General features: G+C 41.3%; 1 protein-coding gene and 1 non-coding gene across 8 annotated transcripts in view; both read left to right on the forward strand.

The window, feature by feature from the left end:
- Positions 1-23,870, forward strand: part of APP (amyloid beta precursor protein) — a 312,816-nt gene that overhangs the window by 247,816 nt on the left and 41,130 nt on the right. The window lies entirely within an intron of this gene.
- On the forward strand, positions 9,543-9,645 carry LOC139185271 (U6 spliceosomal RNA). Its single transcript, XR_011568879.1, has one exon. It is a non-coding gene; the product is annotated as a U6 spliceosomal RNA (small nuclear RNA).

Below are 23,870 nucleotides of genomic sequence, written 5' to 3' on the forward strand. Positions count from 1 at the left end.
TGCTGTGTCAGATGGTAAAGAATCTGCCTGCAATGCGGGAGACCCAGGTTCCATCCCTGAATCAGGAAGATCCCTGGAGGAGGAGGGGATGGCAACCCACTCCAGTGTTCTTGCCTGGAGAATTCCATGGACAGAGGAGTCTGGAGGGCTATAGTCCCGGAGGTCACGTGACTAACACTTTCACTATCCACATGAAGCGGAGCTTTCTTGTAATTCACACAGAAGTACCACATGTGCCAGTGACGGCGCTGGTGAATTCAGTGTCTGCACCCCCAACTTACGATTGAAGAAACTGAACCTCAAGAGAGAGGTCACTGACTTGGCCTTAACCAATTTCACGCAAAGATGGGCTCAATAAAGGACAGAAATGGTATGAACCTAACAGAAGCAGTAGATATTAAGAAAAAGTGCAAGAATACACAGAAGAACTGTACAAAAAAGATCTTCACGACCAAGATAATCATGATGGTGTGATCACTCACCTAGAGCCAGACATCCTGGAATGTGAAGTCAAGTGGGCCTTAGAAAGCATCACTATGAACAAAGCTAGTGGAGGTGATGGAATTCCAGTGGAGCTATTTCAAATCCTGAAAGATGATACTGTGAAAGTGCTGCACTCAATATGCCAGCAAATTTGGAAGACTCAGCAGTGGCCATAGGACTGGAAAAGGTCAGTTTTCATTCCTATCCCAAAGAAAGGCTATGCCAAAGATTGCTCAAACTACCGCACAGTTGTACTCATCTCACACGCTAGTAAAGTAATGCTCAAAATTCTCCAAGCCAGGCTTTAGCAATATGTGAACTGTGAACTTCCAGATGTTCAAGCTGGTTTTAGAAAAGGCAGAGTAACCAGAGATCAAATTGCCAACATCCACTGGATCATGGAAAAAGCAAGAGAGTTCCACAAAAACATCTATTTCTGCTTTATTGACTATGCCAAAGCCTTTGACTGTGTGGATCACAAGAAACTGGAAAATTCTGAAGGAGATGGGGATACCAGACCACCTGACCTGCCTCTTGAGAAACCTATATGCAGGTCAGGAAGCAACAGTTAGAACTGGATATGGAACAACAGACTGGTTCCACATAGGAAAGGAGTACGTCAAGACTATATTGTCACCCTGCTTATTTAACTTCTATGCAGAGTACATCATGAGAAACGCTGGACTGGAAGAAGCACAAGCTGAAATCAAGATTGCCGGGAGAAATATCAATAACCTCAGATATGCAGATGACACCACCCTTATGGCAGAAAGTGAAGAGAAACTAAAAAGTCTCTTGATGAAAGTGAAAGAGGAGAGTGAAAAAGTTGGCTTAAAACTCAACATTCAGAAAACGAAGATCATGACATCTGGTCCCATCACTGCATGGCAAATAGATGGGGAAACAATGGAAACAGTATCAGACTTTGTTTTTTGGGGGCTCCAAAATCACTGCAGATGGTGACTGCAGCCATGAAATTAAAAGACGCTTACTCCTTGGAAGAAAAGTTATGACCAACCTAGATAGCATATTCAAAAGCAGAGACATTACTTTGCCAACAAAGGTCCATCTAGTCAAGGCTGTGGTTTTTCCATTGGTCATGTATGAATGTGAGAGTTGGACTGTGAAGAAAGCTGAGCGCCGAAGAATTGATGCTTTTGAACTGTGGTGTCAGAGAAGACTCTTGAGAGTCCCTTGGACTGCAAGGAGATCCAGCCAGTCCATTCTGAATGAGATCAGCCCTGGGATTTCTTTGGAAGGACTGATGCTAAAGCTGAAACTCCAGTACTTTGGCCACCTCATGCGAAGAGTTGACTCACTGGAAAAGAGTCTGATACTGGGAGGGATTGGGGACAGGAGGAGAAGAGGACAACAGAGGATGAGGTGGCTGGATGGCATCACTGACTCGATGGATGTGAGTCTGAGTGAATTCTGGGAGTTGGTGATGGACAGGGAGGCCTGGCATGCTGCGATTCATTGGGTCACAAAGAGTCGGACACGACTGAGCGAGTGAACTGACTGACTGACTGATGGTTAAAGTGAGGAAAGTGGCATTGGAGCCAAGGTCTGCATGAGTCTGAGATTTATTCTGTCTCTGCTACCCACTTTTCTACTCTCAATTCAGTAGAATTCTCTTCTAGATCCTCAGTGTCTCTTCTAGAATTCTCTTCTAGATCCTCAGTGTCTAGAGCACCAGATATCCACCTTGAGTACCATACTCTTGTGTTTAATTGCGGACGTGTTCACCAGCCGCCCTCATCCTGTGAGCTCTTTCTGGACATGTCTTGGGCATGCTCGTATCCTTGGGGTCCAGCATAGGACCTGGTACTCTGTGGGTATCAGTCTTCATAGCTTGTGCACGGGTGCTCAGTCTCTCAGTCGTGTCCAACCCTTTGTGAACCCATGGACTGTAGCCCACCAGGCTCCTCTGTCCATGGGATTTTCCCGCAAGAATACTGGAGTGGGTAGCCATTTCCTCCTCCAGAAGATCTTCCCAATCCAGAGATCAAACTGGCATCACCTGTGTCTCCTGCACTGCCAGCAGATTCTTTACTGCTGAGCCACCGGACAAACCCATAGCTTGCTGCTGCTGCTGCTGCTAAGTCGCTTCAGTCGTGTCCGACTCTGTAACCCTGAAGACCCACCCTGAATGCCTTCCTTAGCACGTAGCATAGCTAGTGTTGCATAGAAGAGACCTCTTTCCTCAGGCACAGCATTCTCTAAAGCTGTAATTGATCAAGCCAGCAAAGTGGGTGAAGCTGGCACAGCTATCAAAGAATCAAGCAGAGTTCTCAGTGCTGGAATGAATAACATTTTACAGTATTAACCTCTGTCATTTCCATGACCTTCTGCCGTTTGGTTTTCTGCCCAATTCATATATTTTGACACTTGATCTATTAAATATGTTGTCTGGTTTGACTGTCCCATCAACAAGGGTCTGAATCTGTTTATTTGCTTTGCTTCACCAATAAGAATGAATTATCAGAACTACTCTATTATTAGTCTTATAAAAGCTTGCCATTTATTACTTTTTTTTCAGTTCAGTTTGAGTTATTATTATGTGCAAGTTCCCAGCCATGTCATTGATTATTTAATGTCTTCCTTTTTAAAAGTAAGGTATTTGCATACAAATTATGAAGTTTTCTGTAAAGAAGGGCTTAAGGCATTGTTTTTAGAGGGGGGAAACCCCTTATTCGTTTAAAATAACTGTTTAGGACTTTATTTTTTATTCAGCAAATGATAGAATCATTAATGTAAGGAAAATATGCCTCTTTTCAATGTCCATATTTTAATCATCTTTGAACTCTTCACAAAGGCAGAATTCCTTCATCTCTACTATTGTTCAGCTCAGTTTTTACTTTGTCAATTTGCTGTGTCAGCATGATCGTGTTTTTCTACCCTTGGTAATCTTCCTTGAATCTATGCTAAAAAGAATTCTATTCTTCTGTAAGCACTAAGGTTACTTATCAAAATGCTTCATTTTGTAGCTTTCTCAAGGCTAAAATCATTGCAGCTCTTGAGAAATGGGTGTTTCACAGAATGTTGTAATGACCAATTTATGAGAAAGTCAGGAAGAGGGAAGGTGGAAGGAAGGCCCAGTTGTTTTATACCCTGTTTTGTTTTTTCTTTTAGCATTCAAAATTAGTAAAAGCATGAATTATTATAAATCAGATGTTGAAAATTCCATCTCTGACTGAACAAATTCATGGTGAATGGGGTAGGATTGAACTGTGTGGAAGGAAATCAAGAAACTCAGTTAATGAAGGAATGCTTATAATTTTTTATTACAATTTGACTGTGGCCCCTTGATAAACTCTTCATCTCTTTGGGGAAAATACAGCATGTTCACTTCAAGGACAGTGTCTCCATTCTCTGCTCCTAATAAACCTATTGATTTGGGGATTTAATGAATCCAAAGTAAGCTAGGTTTAAATTAGAATATTTATAGCACTTGCCAGACCAACAAAAAGGAACATTCATTACAACTGAGAATTTTAAGTATTCTTGTATATAATTGTTAGTCAAGGAAGGCCATCAGGGAGAAAAAAATCATAAAAGTAAATAAAATGAACAAAGGCAGACAGGACTTAGCAACTGAACAACAAAAAATAAAGTGAAACAACTAGTAACTTGCTCTGCTCTTATTCTTTGTTTTTCATAAGAAATGACTTTTATGTATATGTAGATTTTTTATTTTAGAGATGATTTAACTATTTGGATATTCAGTTGTTGCTGTTGTTCAGTCGCTACATCGTATACGACTCTTCACAAACCCATGGGCTATGGCACTCCAGGCTCCTCTGTCTTCCACAATCTCCCCGAGTTTGCTCAGACTTATGTCCATTGAGTCAGTGATGCTGCCTAACCATCTCAACCTCTGCTGCCCTCTTCTCCTTTTGCCTTCAATCTTTCCCAGCATCAGGGTCTTTTCTGGTCAGTTGGCTCTTTCCATCAGGTGGGCAAAGTATTGGATATAAGGACATTTATTTGTCTCATAAATTGCCAAAGACATGTTCTTCCCTTAGTCTTGCAGTAGTCTCAGAGCTCCTTACTCATATTTTCTCCAGTATTACTGCCTGAATTATAGTTTTGACTGGTGTTTATTTGCCTACCTATAACTGTGTATCTTTGGCCCCCTTGTAGCAAAACAGTTACTCTTCCAAAATAGAACCACTCATTTTATGAGAAAATGAAAATGTGTTGTCAAGTGACCTACATCAGTCAGTTCAGTTCAGGCGCTCAGTCGTGTCCGACTCTTTGCGACCCCATGAATCACAGCACGTCAGGCCTCCCTGTCCATCACCATCTCCCAGAATTCACTCAGACTCACATCCATCGAGTCAGTGATTCCATCCAGCCATCTCATCCTCTGTCGTCCCCTTCTCCTCCTGCCCCCAATCCCTCCCAGCATCAGAGTCTTTTCCAATGAGTCAACTCTTCACATGAGGTGGCCAAAGTACTGGAGTTTCAGCTTTAGCATCAGTCCTTCCAAAGAAATCCCAGGGCTGATCTCCTTCAGAATGGACTGGTTGGATCTCCCTGCAGTCCAAGGGACTCTCAAGAGTCTTCTCCAACACCACAGTTCAAAAGCATCAATTCTTCGGCGCTCAGCCTTCTTCACAGTCCAACTCTCACATCCATACATGACCACAGGAAAAACCATAGCCTTGACTAGACGGACCTTTGTTGGCAAAGTAATGTCTCTGCTTTTCAGTATGCTATCTAGGTTGGTCATAACTTTCCTTCCAAGGAGTAAGCATCTTTTAATTTCATGGCTGCAGTCACCATCTGCAGTGATTTTGGAGCCCAGAAAAATAAGTTCAACCACTGTTTCCACTGTTTCCCCATCTGTTTGCCATGAAGTGATGGGGCCAGATGCCATTATCTTAGTTTTCTGAATGTTGAGCTTGAAATCAACTTTTTCACTCTCCACTTTCACTTTCATCAAGAGACTCTTTAGTTCTTCTTCACTTTCTACCATAAGGGTGGTGTCATCTGCATATCTGAGGTTATTGATAGTGTGATATACTGATCTCATTTCTTGCCTCATTCTTGCCTCATGATATACTTGATCTCATTTATTTTATGCCATTGCAGTGGTTCTCTGGATTATGTTTTCAGTCTAAATAACTAAGTGCTGTCTATTAAAATCTTTTGCTTTATTAATTGGGCTTTATGCCTTTTTATTATTGAGTTGCAAAAGTTCTTTATTCTGGAGACTAACCTCTCGTTAAATATATAATTTGAAACTATTTTCTCCCATTATGTAGGTTTTTTGCACTCTTTTGATATCCTGTGAACACACAAAATTATAAAACTTTGATGAAGTCCAGTTTATCAATTTGTTGTTTCTATTGCTTATGCTTTAGTGTTATGTCTAAAAACCATTGCCTGATCCAAGGTCAAATGTATATCTGTGTTTCTTTCCAAGAGTTTTATAGTTTAACCCTTATAGTTAGATCTTTGATTCATTTGGAGTTCACTTTTATATGTGGTGTGAGGTAAGGATCCAGCTTCATTCTTTTGCGTGTGGATATCCAGTGTCCCAGCACCATTTGTTGAAAAAACTGTTCTTTCTATTCTAAGTGGTCTTGGAACCCTTGTCAAAAATCAGTTGACCAGCGACGTAAGAGTTTGTTTCTTGACTCTCAACTCTGTTCCTTTGCTCTATATGTACATCCCTATTATTGTTGTAATAGTAGGGATTTTTCATGGACTGCACTATTTTGACTACTGTAGCTCTGTAATGAGTTTTGACGTCATGCGCTGTGAGTCATCCTTTGTTCTTTTTCAAGACTGCTTTGACTGTTTGGGGTCCCTTGCTTTTCCATATGAATTTCAGAGTCTTTTCTCCTTTTTTCTACAAGAAAAAAGATAGTCAAAATTTTAATAGGGATTACCTTGAATCTGTAGGTCAATTCAGGCAGTGTTCTTATTATAAATTTTTTTGGCTTTTTTTCCATTGGAATAGAATTGATTTACAATGTTGTGTTAGTTTCAGGTGTACGGCAGCATGATTCAGTTATACATATACTCATTCTACTTCAGATTCTCAGTGTTCTGTAATAACCTACATGAGTAAAGAATCTGATTCCTTTTCATTTCCTTCTGTTTTTATTGTAATTTTTTAAATGAAGTTTTAAAACACTGTCACTACCTAAAGAGATATCCATTATGAGATGATTCCTCTGTATTCCCATGCAGGAGGGTTAAGCTTTAGAAGCAGCAGGAAAATTGATTTAGCACACTGATACCCTTTATCCCAAACCTGCCTGAGATGCAAGGAAATTTCTATGTGAACTTTTCCTTAAATCATGATGACTATGACACACGGACACATTGGTGTGTTTTGTCTGTTTCCGTGCCATCCTCTGATGTGTGTGCGTGTGCACGTGTGTGTGTGCGCGCGTGCCTCAACCACGTGGATGAAACCTGACGCATTGCCTCCCACCCCGAGCTCTGCGGCTGCCTGTGATGATCCCTGGTGCAATTCCAGGGTGTTCCCTGAGCTCACCAGCTCTTATGCATGGCCCTGTAATTTGAATCAAAATTCAAGAAGAATTCTTAACTAAAATGATTGGGAGGTGAAGTCAGACCACAGTAGAGGCTCCTAGACTGTTTCTGGCGGGGAACCCTGCAGCAGATGTGTCTGATTTTTTATTGGCAGGGGGATAGATTCTGGGGAACAACCAGTGATGTTACACTGGAGAACAAGGTCTGGCTATCTTGTCTTTCACAACCAGCTGCCTTCAAGGTTCATATTTTGAAAGAGAAGAAAAGTGGTAGTGATATTGCTGCTGTGAATATAGAGATGCATTCAAATTGAGATTAATTTTGAAATTTATTTCCACAGAGTCTAACTCGAAAAAAGATGAATGTGTTTACATGTGAGAAAGAGTTTGGAAGGAATGTTAATTTGCCTCTTGCTCATAACTCAGAAACCAATTTTGCAGTGTGCTCCCTGAGTAAGCCCCATTGCTGTGCCGTGCTCAGTCATGTCGGACTCTTGGAAAATCCCAGGCAAGAATACTGAAGTGGGTTGCCATTTCCTCCTCCAAGGGATCTTCGTGACCCAGGGATAGAACCCGGGTCTCCTTTGTCTCCTGCATTGCAAGCAGATTCTTTTACTATTGAGCCACCAGGGAAGCCCAAGCTCTGTTACTTTTTCTTAACTCTTCTCCTGCCATCTATGCTATGGTCTGCTTTATAAAGTCAGTAATAAACAGTAAAGTATAATGTCTCATCAAAAGTAGGAGATCGGGAATTTCCCTGGTGGCTTAGTGGCTAAAACTTCGCCTTCCAATGCAGGGCATGTGGGTTCAGTCCCTGGTCGGGGAGCTAAAATCCCACGTGCCTCTCCTGTGGCAAAAACCAAAACATAAAGCAGAAACAATATTGTAACAAATTCAATAAAGACTTTAAAAACGGTCCACTTCAAAAAGAAACCTTTTTTTTAAAAAAAAAGGAGATCTATTAACCCATTCCTGTTTATGAGGCATAAGTCCAAAGCAATGCTGACATCATATGAATCATCATGCTATTCAGAGTCTTTTGGACTTGGGGTGAGAAAGTGGTCAAAAGACCAAAGTCAGGATGTTACTTAATTTCAACTACTATTGCAGATCCATTGATCTAAGACAGTGGATTGAAAATGGACTATTTAATGTTTTAAAAAATTTTATAAATATATTTATGACTACATGTGCTCATAAAAGCATGAGTTAAATCTCATTATTTCTGTGGAACACCAAATAGTGACCATTTGTCTTATCTTTCGCATGTCTCTGTATCTTTGTTTTTGGTCTGGGTGGTATTGAGACGAGTCTGCCCATACCCTTTGAGCAAATAGAGGAATTGTGTGTTCAGCTTCCTCTTAAATATGGAACTTGATAAAGCTGCTCCTAAGGTCAACAGAGACCAGAGACACTGTCATCTGAGAGAAGGAAGAAGGGCCAGCTGCAAGTTTCACACCTCTCAGAAGCAAGAGGCTGAACCAGCCAGCCTGCCTTGGCAAACAATTCATTCCTTCTCTTTCAGAGGCTGGCAGAGTGAAGGGGAAGCTGGGGCTGTAGCTAGTTGCTTCTGAAGCTTTGCCAAGTTATAAAGAATTTCCCGAGGCATGAAGAGTAGAGATCTGGGAGTGCCACAGGGAACATTTCATATTAATATGATTATACTTATTAGCATTTTATACTCTTTTTATTTAGGAGATTGTTTTTATTTAGAAGCAAACCAAATTTCACATTCTAGGTTTGGGGCAAAGATGGGAGACATTCAGAGAGAAATTGCTGTTTGAAGTTCTAAATGAGTAACTCTTTTGGAAAAACCTGCCTTCATTTTGTTGATGATGACTGAGGCTTGAAATAATTAAAATGGGTTTGCTCTCTAATGATGGGCTTCCCAGGTGGCACTAGTGGTAAAGAATCTGCCTGCCAGTGCAGGAGACATGAAAGACATGGGTTCAGTCCCTGCGTCGGGAAGATCACCTGCAGAAGGGCATGGCAACCCACTCCAGTATTCTTGCCCAGAAAATTCCACAGACAGATGAGCCTGGTGGCCAGGCTACAATTCATGGGGTCACAGAGAGTTGGACAGAACCGAAGCGACTTAGCATGCACGCACGCACACTCAAATGACAGTCAGCATATGTGATAGAAAGGAAAGTTGCCGAAATAGCCTTTTTGATGTGACTTAACATTATAAGAAAAGTATTGTGGTGGGGCTTGACTTGAAAACATAATCATTCATACTTTGACCTTTATTACATTAAAACTTTTTCTTTATCTCGTGACTATGACCTGATAGCTTATACTTCTTGCTGTTTATGTTTCCCATGATACCAAAAATCAGTTTCCTAAAATTTTTATATATGACACATTGGTAATAGTTATAACTATTACATTATTAGAGTTTTCTAATCAAACTGCTTTAGTCAAATAAAAAGAAAACTAACTTTATCATTGCCACTGAGCTGTCACTAGATAATGCCTTAATTCTTGGTCACCACTCTTAATGATTTCAAGGAAGTATTAGAGGGCTTCAGAAGTATAATATGATGCTTACTTTGGGAGCAAATATACTAAAATTGGAACAATACAGAAAAGATTAACATGACTCCTGCTTAAGTATGACATGCAAATTTGTGAAAGCTTCCATGTTTTCAATCCATTGTATATGAGGCATCTAGAATAGTAAATTTATAGAGACGACGTAAAACGGTAGTTGTCAGGGCCTAGGGGGAGGAGGGAATAGGGGATTAATCTGTAATGAGTACAGAGTTTCAGTTTGGGAAGATAAAAATGTTCTAGAGATGGAAGGTGGTGATGATTGTGAATATACTTAAAGCCACTGAAACCGCTTTTAACCACTTAAAATGGTTAAAATAGTAAGATTTGTGTTATATTTATTTTTCACAATAATAGTAGCTCTCTATGTACATTTATATCATTTGCCATTTTGAGTAGCAAAGGCATCTAAAAATTAATCCAAGGATGTTGGATCTTCAATAAGCATTCATTACACTCTCCCCATATTCCAGATATATGCACATTGCCAGACATTTTCCAGGTATATGGCACAATCTTTCATACCTGAATAATTTGGAATCTGCTTGGGGAGACTTTGGATAAACACAGTTGAAGGAGAGGCTTCTCTCATTAAGCTGAGGGATGTTGATCGCATGTCTCTTGGCATTAGGTAGCATCATCTGGCAGCCATTCCTTACTTCCTTCATCACTTATTGAAGATAATTAGAGGAGAAAGGAACCTAGTCTTCAACCGGCTCAGCTCCATCATTTCACTGGCTCAAAGAGAGTATAATCTGCCCAAGGTCATGCATCTGGTTAATAAGACTAGAGACCGAATCTATTCTGGTGTCTGTGTATCCAGTAGTATTTGTTCTGCCTCCTTGCTGAGGCCAAGTTAAACCAAAATGGATTTTGGAAGCTGTTTATTCAGCTTCAGGACCTGTTCTTTGAAAATATTATGGGTACAAGAAATGGCCCTCTTTTAGCATATGTTACTCAGTGATAAATGCTTCCCAAGCTCAAAGACTCAACACCCTTGGACACTTAAGTCAATGTGAACGTATTCATAAAGGACATTAGTGTCAGCCGCATTGTGCATTTTGCAGGATTTTTTGTACATTTTTATTCTGCATTGGCTTAGAAATCATATGCGAACGCATGAAAACTGACAACAAACGTGCCTTCTTCTGTATAATTGCCATTCGCTTACTCTGCGCAGAACAAGCACACATTTCTCTGAAAACACAAGATAATAATACTCAGCTAGGTCTTAACCGTTTGTGAGGGATCTGACTTAGTGTTTAGCTCTGCGAATGTCAGTGGCTGGAGCCCTTCACATCATGCACATCATTAAGTCATCTCCTAAGCCAGAGGAGAGAATCATTTTCATGACTGCAAAGACACAGTTTATTTATTGCCACTCAAATATATATAGAAAAAAGAATAGAAGAGGAAAGAAAAAAGAATTTAATGAAAGATTTTGCAGATTTTTTTCCCTAAATTTGTATTATTACTCTGGTGTCTTTTGATGACTGGCTTTCCTTTGTTTCTCTTTCTTCTTTTCTGTTTTTTGAGACTCATTTGATCCTCACAATAAACTTGGACAAGTGAAGTAAATGTAAATAGTTAACCCCTTTATTCATCTTCATGAGCCTCTAGGAAGGCTGACCTTTTGTACCCAGCCCTGGATATGTTTAAATATGCTGTTCCATCTGCCCAATCTTGGCCTTTGGAGATCTTTCTGAGCTTCCAAAACCCCAACTCTCTTGTTACCTCTCCCTTAAAACTTTAATTAGCACAAAGCATCTGTCCACTGGTCATTTGGTTTAGACGTGTGTCTGCTGTTGCCTTGATGCGTGTGTGTGTCCATGCTCAGTCGCTCAGTTGTGTCTGCCTCTTTGAGACTCCATGGACTGTAGCCTGCCAGGCTCCTCTGTCCATGGAATTCTCCAGGTAAGAATACTGGAGTGGGTAGCCATTCCCTTATCCATGGGATCTTCCTGACCCAGGGATCAAACCAAGGTCTCCTACACTGGCAGGCGGTTCTTCACCACTACACTACCTGAAAAGCCCCCTTTGCCGTGTACATGTCAACTAATTGCCACGTGCTAATTATAAGCTCTTTGAAGGGTGTGAATCAGATTTCTTCTGCATTCATTTCTCTTGAAACAAATCACTGGGTACAAGTAGGTATTACAAATACCTGTCTTCAGTTGGAAGCATCGTGGCTCTTGAAAACCACAGCATCCCTTGGAAACTTACTGGATTCACATTCTCTGGTCCCACCCCTGACCTCCTGATTCACCAATGCTGGGCTGAGAAACTAGCAATGTGGCTTTTAACAAGCTGTCTAGGTGACTCTGATGCATGCAGAATTTTAAGAATTACTGATTTAGAATGTATTCAGTTTATGAAAAATTAAGAAATAGGTGAGGATCTATCCTAGCCCACCTATAAGCCATTTCGATTTACCCATACTGTTATGTCCTAAATCCACATGATGAAAACTATACATCACAAAAAGTGTTTGACATAAACCTAATTGAAAAAATATATTTGATTAGTCAACAGCAGCTCCACTTCCCAGAAAAAGATACATAGTTGCTAAGTAGTCCTAGATGAAAAGATGTACACCTTCTCACAGATACTAAAAGTCAAAACATAACTTTTTAAATTATCAAATTGATAATTTTTAAAATCTGCCATACCCTGTCATAGCAAGCTAAGTGAAAAGAAACTTCCTAAGCTCCTGATCAGTAGATGAGTGTAACCTTCTTTTGGAGCCACTTGCCTCTCCCTGATTAAAATGTACAGTCTTCTCTAATTTGACACTGTTGCCGTTGTTCAGTCACTAGGTCGTGTCTGACTCATTTTGACCCCATGGACTACAACACACCAGCCTTCCCTGTCTTTCACCATCTCCTGGAGGAGTTTGCTCATACTCGCCGTATTCCTTCCTCCGGCTACCCTGGCCCGCCTGTGGAGAGGGCTTGAAACCCCTCAGTACTAGTTTTATAAATAAGCATCACTGCCTTTAAAACAGTGGCGCTAGTGGTAAAGAACCCGCCTGCCAACGCAGGAGACGTAAGAGATGTGGGTTCAATCCCTGTGTCGGGAACGTCCCCTGGAGGAAAGTCAAAAGTCTTAGTCGCTCAGTCATGTCCTACTCTTTGCAACCCCACAGACAGTAGCCTGCCAGGCTCCTCTGTCCATGGAATTCTCCAGGTAAGAATACTGGAGTGGGTTGCCATTTACTTCTTCAGGGGATCTTTCCGACCCAGGGATTGAACCCAGGTCTCCTGCATTGCAGGCAGATTGTTTACTGTCTGAGCCACTGAGGAAGACCCACCCTGGAGGAGGGTGTGGCATCCCACTCCAGTATTCTTGCCTGGAGAATCCCCATGGACAGAGGAGCCTGGACAGCTGCAGTCCACAGGGTCACAAAGAGTCAGATACTTAACACAGCACACACACAGCCTTTAAAGCAACTATGAAGGACAAATGACATGCAGCAGAGCTGGGTTCCCCTTCTCAAGACTCCTCTTCAGTTTATATTTCTCTCATTTTGGAGTTCAGTGCCCCTAAAATTATGGGGAAATTGCCATATGTGATGTCGGCTGGAAAACGTTTCAAGAGACTTAGGTGGAAATGGTTTAAGTTCCAAGTCTAAATGAGCAGTGAACTGTTAGGCCATCTCTGTTTTTCCTTGCAAAATTTAATAGTCTCCTATAACCCTAGAGCTCTCAATTTCTTTGTTATTCTATAAAAAAGAAAGGAAATACTTCCTAATGCACTGTTGCTGGCCTCATCCTATTTTTTTAAGGTGGTTGCTGTCTGTCAAAACAAGTTCTTTGCAATTTTTTTTTTTTAATACTGAGAATGAATTCTTGAAGCAGACCCACCAAATTTTAGTGTTTTGAGGATAATAGTAATAATTACAGGAGTTGCCCCCTCAGTTCCCTGGTGGCTCAGGTGGTAAAGAATCTGCCTGCAACGCAGGAGACCTGGGTTCCATCCCTGGGTCAGGAAGATTCCCTGGAGGAGGGCATGGCAACCCACTCCAGTCTTACCTGGAGAATTTCATGGACAGAGGAGCCTGGCAGGGTACAGTCCATGGGGTCACAAAAAGTCAGACACAGCTGAGCGACTAACACTTACTGCTGAGAATCAATCTGAACATTTTCCAAACTGTTGTTGGCAATGGCAGTTATCATGAAGAAAACAGAAAAAGAAAAAAAAAAAAGCTGTTTCAGGAAAAGTGTGGGGTCTGGGAAGAGTTCCTTTTTAACCCAATATTCAGGCCCTGCTGGGAGATATTCCAAGTTTATAGGCTATTTATGGGCTAAATGTCTGCTTTATTTTTCTTGCCTTCCTTTTGTCAGAAAACCAATTTCTCAACACTTCAGTGCTTTCTTTCCTTCTTGATGGAGAAGTTTACTTATACCTGAGGTTCCTCCTTTTAGGTATGAGAAGAGAAATTAAGTTGCTTCAGTCGTGTGCAACTCTTTGCGACCCTTGTAGCCCCCCAGGCTCCTCTGTCCATGGGATTCTCCAGGTAAAAATACTGGAGTGCGTTGCCATGCCCTCCTCCAGGGGATCTTCCCAACCCAGGGATCAAAGCCCTGGGTCTTCTCTTGTGTCTCCTGCATTGGCAGGCAGGTTCTTTACTACTAACACCACCTGGGAAGCCCCTTACCTCCTCAGGTGATCCTTAAATATTCAAAAGTTTAAAAATGCATGCTTATATGAAACAGCAAAAATACAAGGAATTCTTAAAGGTTTAAGTTATATTTATGTTGGTCTTGAACACAGAAGAATGGCGATTGTTGTCATGGAAAATTAATATGTCCTGGTAAATTTACCATGTGGATTTCTAGTGGTGCTTATTTCCAAAGCAGTGATTGTGTAAAATATTAAAGTGAAGCATTATTAACCTTGAAGTTCAAATTCATTGAGAATTTGTTTAGGTGTGACAGGATTGATGGCTATGTTTTCTTTCTCCACGTTAAACTTCTTATTAGCTGTGAAAAGGGATTGGCATAAATGGCTTATTAACTTTGATTAACTATATCTGAAAGACATGAACAAGCATAGGGCAGGCTCCAGTCAGAAAATGCTGTCGCTTTCAATATTTTCCCCATTTCCTCTTTTATTTGATCTTTCAGAAACCGTGAATTTACTATTCTACCTACCAGAATCTTTTCTTCCCTCTTTAGATTTTTCACTTTCTTTTTTTTTTTTTTTTAAATTTATTCCCCATCCTGAACCCTCCTCCCTCCCCATACCATCCCTCTGGGTCGTCCCACTTTCTATATTATTGATACATTTTACTCAGCAGTTTAAGTGACAAATAGTAAAGCCTAATTTCGGAGGATTGTCAGAGAATCTAACACTAGCGCAGGAAGTGTGTGTCTTCTTAGAGAATGGGCAAAAAATTACCGAGACAAGGAACACTGGGTACCAACTCTAGATATGAGACCCAAGAGCATCTCGCTCTGTTAATCAACCGTGTATGTATTTTTTTGGATCATGAAAGTAGTAGTAAAAGCGTTAGTCACTCAGTCGTCGACCCATGGACTGTAGCCCACCAGGCTTTTCTGTCCATAGAATTCTCCAGTCAAGAATACTGGAGTGGGTTGCCGTTCCCTTCTCCAAGGGGTCTTCCTCAGGGTCAAACTCTGATCTCCTGCATTGCAGGCAGATTCTTTACCGTCTAAGCCACCAGGGAATGCAAATTATATTTTTTGCTTCTTAAAGAATCTCCTGTGGAGACTTGGCATAGAAATCATGCACCATCTGTTTTTTTCTCCCAGAGTGAATAGATGGCATAACTGCAAATGTCTTAGACACAGAGGATATGGTCATTTGGGTTTTTCCCTTCACCTAGAGTGAAGTCAGGTAGTCAAGGAGAATACTTTAGAACTTTCTTGGCAAATGGCCAGAAAAAGTAAAGAAAATGAAAAGCCCCGAAGGTCACATATTCTCTCCAACCTTGGACTGCCTCACATTTGCCAGAGATCACTTCCTTGTCATTTTTATGAGAGGGGCAGGACCTGAAATTCAGTGCGCATTCTTGGTGACCCACTGGCAGTTTACCCTCCTTTTCTCATCTTCAGCTATCACCCTTCCAAAAAAAAAAAAAAAACAGAAGGAAGAAAGCAATAAAATCCCTTAGAGAAAGCTGTTCTGACCTTTGATCTTCCTTTGATCTGGATATGACTCGGTGGGTGTCTACTCCACTCAGGCTGCCATGATAAAATACTGTAGACTGGGTAGCTTAAACAACAGAATTCTTTCTCACAGTTCTGGAGGCTAGCAGTCCAAGATCAAAGCTTTGGCAAGTTTGATTTCCCCTGAGGCCTCGCTCCTTAGTTTGCAGATGGCTGCCTTCTCGCTGTATGTGAGTGAGAGAGAGATCTCTGGTGTCTCTTTCTCTTCCAGGCCTGTTCCCGTAGGGCTCCCTATGACCTCATTTTACCTTAATTCCCTCCTTAGAGCTCCTTTCTCCACATAGAGGCACATTAAGCGTGAGGGCTTTAACATATGAATTTGGGGGAAACACAATCTATTCCGTAACGGTTGACTACACCATGCTTTGGGATAGATCCAGTGTACTCCATGCTCAGTATGCCTCATCCGTCATTTCTTTAGTGCATGTGGGTTCTTACATCCTCAGAAAATCGAAGGAAGCCATTAAAAAGTTTTCCCTCTTTCCTACCCAAAGTCATTGCGATCAGTTTTCTCATCAGCAGTCTTCCACTCTCTCTGTGAACTTCAAATATAAAACCACTTGGGTGTATCAAAAGCCTACCCTTGACCTAGAAGGATTTGATGAATTTTTAACATTTGGTTATTTGGCTGCATCAGGTCCTGGTTGTGACTCAGGATCCTTTTTTGTGGCTCGAGGGCTTCTCTCTAGCGGTGGCCTGCAGGTTTAGTTGCTTTGTGGCCTGTGGGATCTTAGTCCCAGACCAGGGATAAGAACTCATGACCCCTGAGATGACAGGCAGATTCTTAACCATTGGACCACCAGGGAAGTCCCTGATTGGATGGATTTTTAAATGTTGTCTCTTTTACTAATTTCTCCGTGTGTGCTCAGTCGCTCAGTCGTGCCTGACTCTTTTGCAACCCCATGGACTATAGCCTGCAAGGCTCCTCTGTCCATAGAATTCTCCAGGCAAGAATACTGGAGTGGGTTGCCGTATCCTCCTCCAGGGGATCTTCCTGATCCAGGGATCAAACTCGTGTCTGCTGCAGCTCCTGCATTGCAGGTGGAAACCTTACCACTGAGCCACTGGGGAAGCCCCAGTATTCACTTACTGAGATAGTGTTATAGTTTCCTAGAACCACCAAAACAAATGACCGTAAACTGGATGGCCTAAAAACAACAGAAATTTATTCTTTCACCATTCCGGAAGCTAAAGTCTGAAATGAAAGTGTCTACAGGGGCTTCCCTGGTGGCTCAATGGTAAAGAATCCACCTGCCAATGCAGAAGACACAGGTTCGATCCCCGATCCGAGAGGATCCCACGTGCCATGGAGCAACCAAGCCCATGTGCCACAACTACCAAGCCTGTGCTCCGGAGCCTGGGAGCCGCAAGTCCTGAGCCCATGTGCCACAGCTACTGGAGCCTGGGTACCCTAGAGCCCACGGTCCGCAACAAGAGAAGCCACCAAAACAGGAAGTCTGCACACCACAGCTGGAGAGTAGCCCCCACTTGCCACAACTAGAGAAAAGCCCTTGCAGCAATGAAAACCCAGCAGAGTCAAAAAAATTATTAAATTAAAAAAAAAAATTTTTAAGTGTCCCTGGGGCCATGTTCCCTCTGAGGGCCTTAAAGGAGTATCTGTTTTGTTCCTTTTCCTTGTTCTTACTGTTAGCTACCATCCCCAACAGTCCTTTGGCTTGTAGATACACCACTCCAGCCTCTGCCTGTCTTCACACGGCGTCTCCCCTTTATCTCTGTGTCTTCTCCATACGACCAAGAACCCACCTGACTCCCATGGTGTCCTCTCGATGCCATATTGGATTGAGAGCCTTACTCCAGTATGATCGGATCTTTACTTGATTCCATCTGTGAAGATCCCATTTCCAAATAAGGTTATATTCATAGGCACTGGATGTTACAATGTCAGTATTATTTCGGGGGCAGGACATAATTCAGCCCATTCCAGGCAGTTGCTTTTGTTGGTTTGTTTGAGGTGCATACCGCAAGGCATGCAGGATCTTGGTTCCCTGACCAGGGATTGAACCCAGGCCCCCTTGCAGTAGAAGCATGGAGTCTTAACGACTTGACCGCCAGGGAAGTCTCAGGCAGTTTTATCTTTAATTTCCTTTGACTTCTACAATCCCAAAACATTGTCCAAGTTTCTTTCTAAAACATGATCAAATTTAAGTCAAAGGACTGCATGCATGTTTTTTGATGACCTCTTTTTTTTAATTTATGACCTCTTCATTAAAAAAAAATAATTTCCATATATAATTGGTTCAAATTGTGAAAGACTTTTAAAAATGCTTTGCATTTGCTTGAGGCTGATTAATAAGTAAATTTGTAAACTATGACTGTTTTAATTAGCCAGGGTTAATTAATGTTTACCACACTTGGAAGATGAAAAGACATGTATAAATGCACTGTAATATGAGTCATTTTTTAATTTGTTGTTGAAACTTAAAGTTTATTCAAATAAAGACTGCTTATATCACAAACGCACACACAATAAGCTGTTGGAGACCTTTGGTAATTAGTGTCGAGGGCTTTAAATTTTGAGGTTAATTATATTTTATTGAAGATGGTCATGTTTTAATACTGTATATTCAGAGAAAGCTAGTTATATTTTTAGTTTGATTGTGTAAAAGGGAGAGAGAATAGAAATCTGAGACCAAACTGGTAACTCTTTATACAGTATATCATAATCTAAGATGAAGTCTGTTTTTTGTTTTTATTTCTGAGTTTTTTATTTTTTATTTCAGAGCAGGGTAGAGGAAACTATCACATTTAAGCAGCTTTTTTGAAGAAAAAACATTGCTAGAATTCTATGTAAATTTTCAGCAGGAAAAGCGTCAGGGGCTTGGATGAGATCTAATGCCAAGATTGGAAAGTGTGGAGATTAGAAACAGTTTGGAAGGAAAGACTAGGGCAAGATCTCCCTTAAGAGGCAGCAGGCAGCATTATCATGGAAACAGTTGTCTCACGCATAGGATGGTGAGGACATGGTTATCTGGGGTAATTTTCCAACATGTTCAGTGGAACACAGCTCTGGTTCACAGGTGACAAAGGACAGCTGGCCTCAGGGATTACAGCCCCATTTTACCCTTCATCATTGTCCAAAGGGAGAGCATATTCAAAGGTAAATTACAAAAGGGTTAGAGCTCCACTTTATTTTTATCTCCTACACAATCTTCTCGCTCATTCTTTGCATAAGGTTGCTTTTTTTTTTTTAATCATCTCATAGGTGCTCATACTGAAATGATTTGACTTAAGAGCGGGGTGAGGGGAAAGACCTACAACTCTTTATTTTGTAGTTCTTAACAGTAACCACCATCTGATGTTATTTTTAACCATGGCAAAATTCTCTAAAGAATTTTCACTAAGCATGTGATGACACTTCACTGCAGATGAGACTGTTCATTATCTAGCAGAATTCAATACATGATAAATCCCTTTGGGGGAATCTGATGTGAACTTTTTTCCCAAAATACCTGGGAAGATGGGAAACCTCCCATTTTCTTTCCCGTGCTTCCCTGTGGGCTGTTGCAGCATTTACATGCGTTCTCCAGACCATAGTTCCAGGGGCTCCAACCCTCTCCACCGTGATATGGAATATCACAGACTCCACACGTCTAAATAGAACCTGTCTTTCTGCCCCCAGTCTGTGCTCTTTTGATGGACACAACTCAAGTCAAGAATGCAAATATTAAGCAGCCTCCTGACAGCACCTTTTTCCTTTCCTGGTCACAATTCCCCTTCCTCACCTCCCACCACCTGCAAAGTAGCTCTTCTTGTTCTTTGTATCACGTCCGGTAGTGTCTTTCTGGTTTTATCACTTGTGTGCATTCTTGCCCACTATCTCACCCATTTTTGAATGTCAACATGTCTTTTTAGGATTTTATAATCCCCAGTTTCCCCCTCTGTCCTTTTCTTTATAATTTACCTAAAAACCAACTGCAGGCCACTCACTCAACGCATGGAATACCCTTAGTCTGTATTTTGCTAACGGCATATTCTTCCTGCGGGCCAGCGTATTCTTTTGCCCTGTGTATATCCCTCAAATTCCAAGTCCTTGGCTCCTGTCTAAGCTACTTCCCTTTTCATCTCCCTGTGTTCCAGGAACCAGAAGAGTCCCCACAGGCAGAGGCACCCCTTCCTCTGTACCTTGGTCCATGGACTTGTGTCCACTAGGACTGTAGTCGCTCTTCCTTAGCAAACCTGTAATGTCACCATCCCAGCCCCAAGGGCCCAATTTGTTTCTTTCTTGCTCTGTCCACACCCCTTACCAGAGCATTTGTATACGAATTACTTTTCTGCCCATCTTTTCTCTGGTGCCTTGAGCTTTGAGTAATAAAAAACTGCCTTAGTTGTTTCCTACACTGGCCTGGAAGATGGTAGGATTGCTCAACAGCTGAATGCGTGAATAAATAAATTAATGAGCTCACTAATTAATAATAAAATGATTTTAATTTTCTTGGCTCCAGATTAATTTTTGTAAAGTGAGTCCTTTCAGCCACACTTCATCTGCTCTATTAATACTTCCCTGAAGACAGTCACTTTCCACCCATCTCCAAGCTTCAGATGCCAAGCACTTTCCATCACCAGGCTTGGTTCCCCTGCATTGTAAGAGGATCCCAAAGTCCTCTAATGCAGGAGATAAAGGACCATTGCTGTCCTAAAAATGTTCCCTGCAGAACGAGTTTTCTGTTAAAACACAAATAGGCCAGTGTGCAGAAGAGCATAGAGGCCTGTGGTTTTTTTAATCTGTATAAATAAACCTTTCAAAATAGCTTCAACGTCTACAAACATGATACCTTGTCTACAGGAACAGGAGCATCCTCCACTATGATTTGTACTGGTCTTATCCACACTTGCCTGTGCTCCTTATCCTAATCAGCATAAATCGTAGGCTCTTTGGAAGTGAAGTCACCTATGTAGGAATGTTGAAAATGTTACTTTCTACCATGAGCTAGCCAGCCTTGCTAACCAATCCTTCACATCCTTCAAAATATAGGCATGCCTAAGGGATATTGTGGGCTCAGTTCCAAACCACCAGAATAAAGTGAATATTTCCATCAAGTGAGTCGTGTGAATTTGGGGATTTCTGGAGTGCATGTCAAAAGTTACTTTATGCTGTAGTCTATTGTATGCAATAGCACTATGTCTAAAAATGCAGCGTACTTAACTCTGCCTAGAAAATACCTTCTTGCTTAAAATGGTAACCATCATCTGAGCCTTATCAAGTTGTAATCTTTTTGCAATGCTATTGTCAAAGATCACAGATCACCATCCAAATATAATACTTGGATTATATCTAAGAATATCCAAGAATTTTTCAAAAACTTTGAAATATTGTGACAATTGCTGAAATGTGATCCAGAAACAAAAAGTGACCAAATACTATTGGGAAAATGGAATCGAAAGACTTGCTTGACACAGGGTTGCCACAAACCTTCAATCTGTTAAAAAAAAAAAAAAAAAAAAAGGCAGTATCTGTGAAGTGCAATATAGCAAGGTATGCCTGTTTAGACTTCAGTCAATTAAGCATCTATCAGATATGAATCAATTAGCATGCACTGTCTTTACTGCATAGCAGAGAATGACTGCTAGCTGTTGAGAAGGGCACAGCTGCCCTTTCCTTTGGATTCCTTTCATCCCCCTAGGATGTCTCTTACCCAAGTAAGAAAGATTCCTCTCACAAGTTTGGGAGAGGGTGCAGATCAGACAGGGCTTCCCTGGTGGCACAGATGGTAAAGAATTTGCCTTCAATGCAGAAGACCCAGGTTCGATCCCCGGGTGGGGAAGATCCCCTGGAGAGGGAAATGGCAACCCATTCCAGTATCTTTGCTTGGAGAATCCCATGGACAGAGGAGCCTGGTGGGCTACAGTCCGTGGGGTCATAAAAAGCCAGACACGACTGAAGCCACTTAGCATGCAGGCACGCAGATCAGACAGGACCACAGGTACAGTGTGCAGGTTGGATAGGACACAGTGGTAGGGGCTTCATTCAGACCCCCTCCCTTGTCACGTGCAGCTGGGGGTACAAGGTGGAGCTGAAATCCAATCTACACATAGCATAACAAGCCTGTGCCCTTGTGACTCAGTCCCCAAAGAAAGCCTCCCATGGGCTGGTAAGGGCCTGGCCTTTCTCAGGAGTAAAGGTGATGTTTTCATCTCCAGCTGCTCGCTCTTAGTTGGTTCAGAGCCTAGAGCCGAGGTGGAGAAAATGGGACATGATGGGTGGGTGCCCGGAACACCCCAGCACCTGCAGTGAAGGCTTCAGGGAAATATATGCTCAGACTGTATACAGCTGCCAGAATGACTGTGCATTTATAAAAAATGTATTCACAGGCAGTTAAACTGTCACTTGAGTACTTTGTAAAAATAATCTTCCTCCTCCTTTCTTGTGCTCACTAAAAGCTAAGCAGTTTTTTTTTTTAAGGAAATGTGATACTGATCCAGATAGAGCAAACCTCAGGTTTTATTTCATGTTTCCAATTGACTATATAGCTGAGGACTTCGGAGTAAAAACAAACAATAAAGTGGACCCACTGCAGAACAACCTTCCAGAGAACTGAGAAATACATAGTGTGGAATGAACTGGAGAGAAATTGATTTCTTGTGATTTCATCTCTTTACGTCTTCAAATCTGATAACTCCAATTCTAGGCGCCTTCTTCCCTATTCCTGAAAAATTCAGTCTCCTTGACCACAGTCATAAAAAATTAAATAATGAAGTGATGATGGGATGAGATGAAATAGCTGATTCCCTAAAGAATAAAAAACTATTTTAAAAATTGCTCTTGGTGGGATGGCAAGTGAATTATTGTTTCTTTTATTTTCTCTATTTCTTGCACTGAATTTGACTATAGCTAATTACTACCAAACTACATTTTTATATAAAGAGGAATCACAGTGAAGTTCTACCTTATGCTGGAGGAGGTTTGAAGAGAAAAATTCTATATAATTATGGGGACTTCCCTGGCAGTCCAGTGGTTAAGACTCCACACTCCTCATTTAGGGGCCCACGTTCGATCCCTGGTCAGGGAACTAGATCTCACATGCTGCAACTAAAGACTTGGCGCAGCCAATTAAATAAAATTTTGAAAGAAAGAAATTCCATATAATCATCATTACTTTGAAACTCCTTGAGCTTAGCCATAAAAGCATACATCTCTCAACTAGCCTAAGACAGCCAGTTTTTCCCCTAGCATGTGAAGAGATAACTATTTGCTGTGTTGAAGACCACAAGAAATAATTAACTTGTGTGTAAGGGATGCAGGCATAAAAATCACATTTATTTTTATCTTAGTTTGTAGAAGACATATAGCTTGTATCTGCTTACATTAATGTACATAAATGTATTTTCACTATATATATACATATACATACGTATACATATATTTGTTTTTTTTAAGAGTTTACTTTTGGCTGCATTGGGTCTCATTGCTCTGCACGAACTTTCCCTAGTTGTGGTGAGAGGGGGCTGCTCTCTGGTTGCAGTGCATGGGCTTCTCATTGTGGTGGCCTTGCTTATTGCAGAGCACAGTCTTTAGGGCACTTGGGCTTCAGTAGTCATGGCACACAGGCTCAGTTGCCCCTCAGCATGTGAGATCTTCAGGACCAGGAATCAAAACGGTGTCCCCAGCATTGCAAGGCAGATCTCTAACCACTGGGCCATCACTATATGTATAGTGGTCACTGGACCATCAATATGTATTCCTTCATTATATATATTAAGCAGAAGAAAGCACCCACATATGTACAGGCTAAAGCTGGCACTACAGTTTCAGTGCCATAGTACTGAAGGTTTATGTATATATTTATTTATTGGGTTGTGGTACTTGGGATCTTCAGTCTTCATTGTAGCATGCCAGATCTTTAGTTGTGGCATGTGAACGCTTAGTCACAGCATGTGGGATCTAGTTCCCTGGCCAGGGATCAAACCCAGGCCTCCTGCATTTTAAGTCTTAGCCACTGGACCATCAGGGAAGTCGCTGAACTTTTTATAATAATGTACTTCCAGACTTAAAGAATAGTTCTGAAAACATTGCATAAAATTTCTTTTTTTACAAGTAAGTTGCAAAAAAGATGGGAAAGGAGAGCTTCCCTAGTGGCTCAGTGGTAAAGAATCTGCCTGCCAGTGCAGGAGA

Source organism: Bos indicus, chromosome 1, assembly GCF_029378745.1.
Source record: "Bos indicus isolate NIAB-ARS_2022 breed Sahiwal x Tharparkar chromosome 1, NIAB-ARS_B.indTharparkar_mat_pri_1.0, whole genome shotgun sequence".
Classification (NCBI taxonomy): Eukaryota; Metazoa; Chordata; class Mammalia; order Artiodactyla; family Bovidae; genus Bos; species Bos indicus.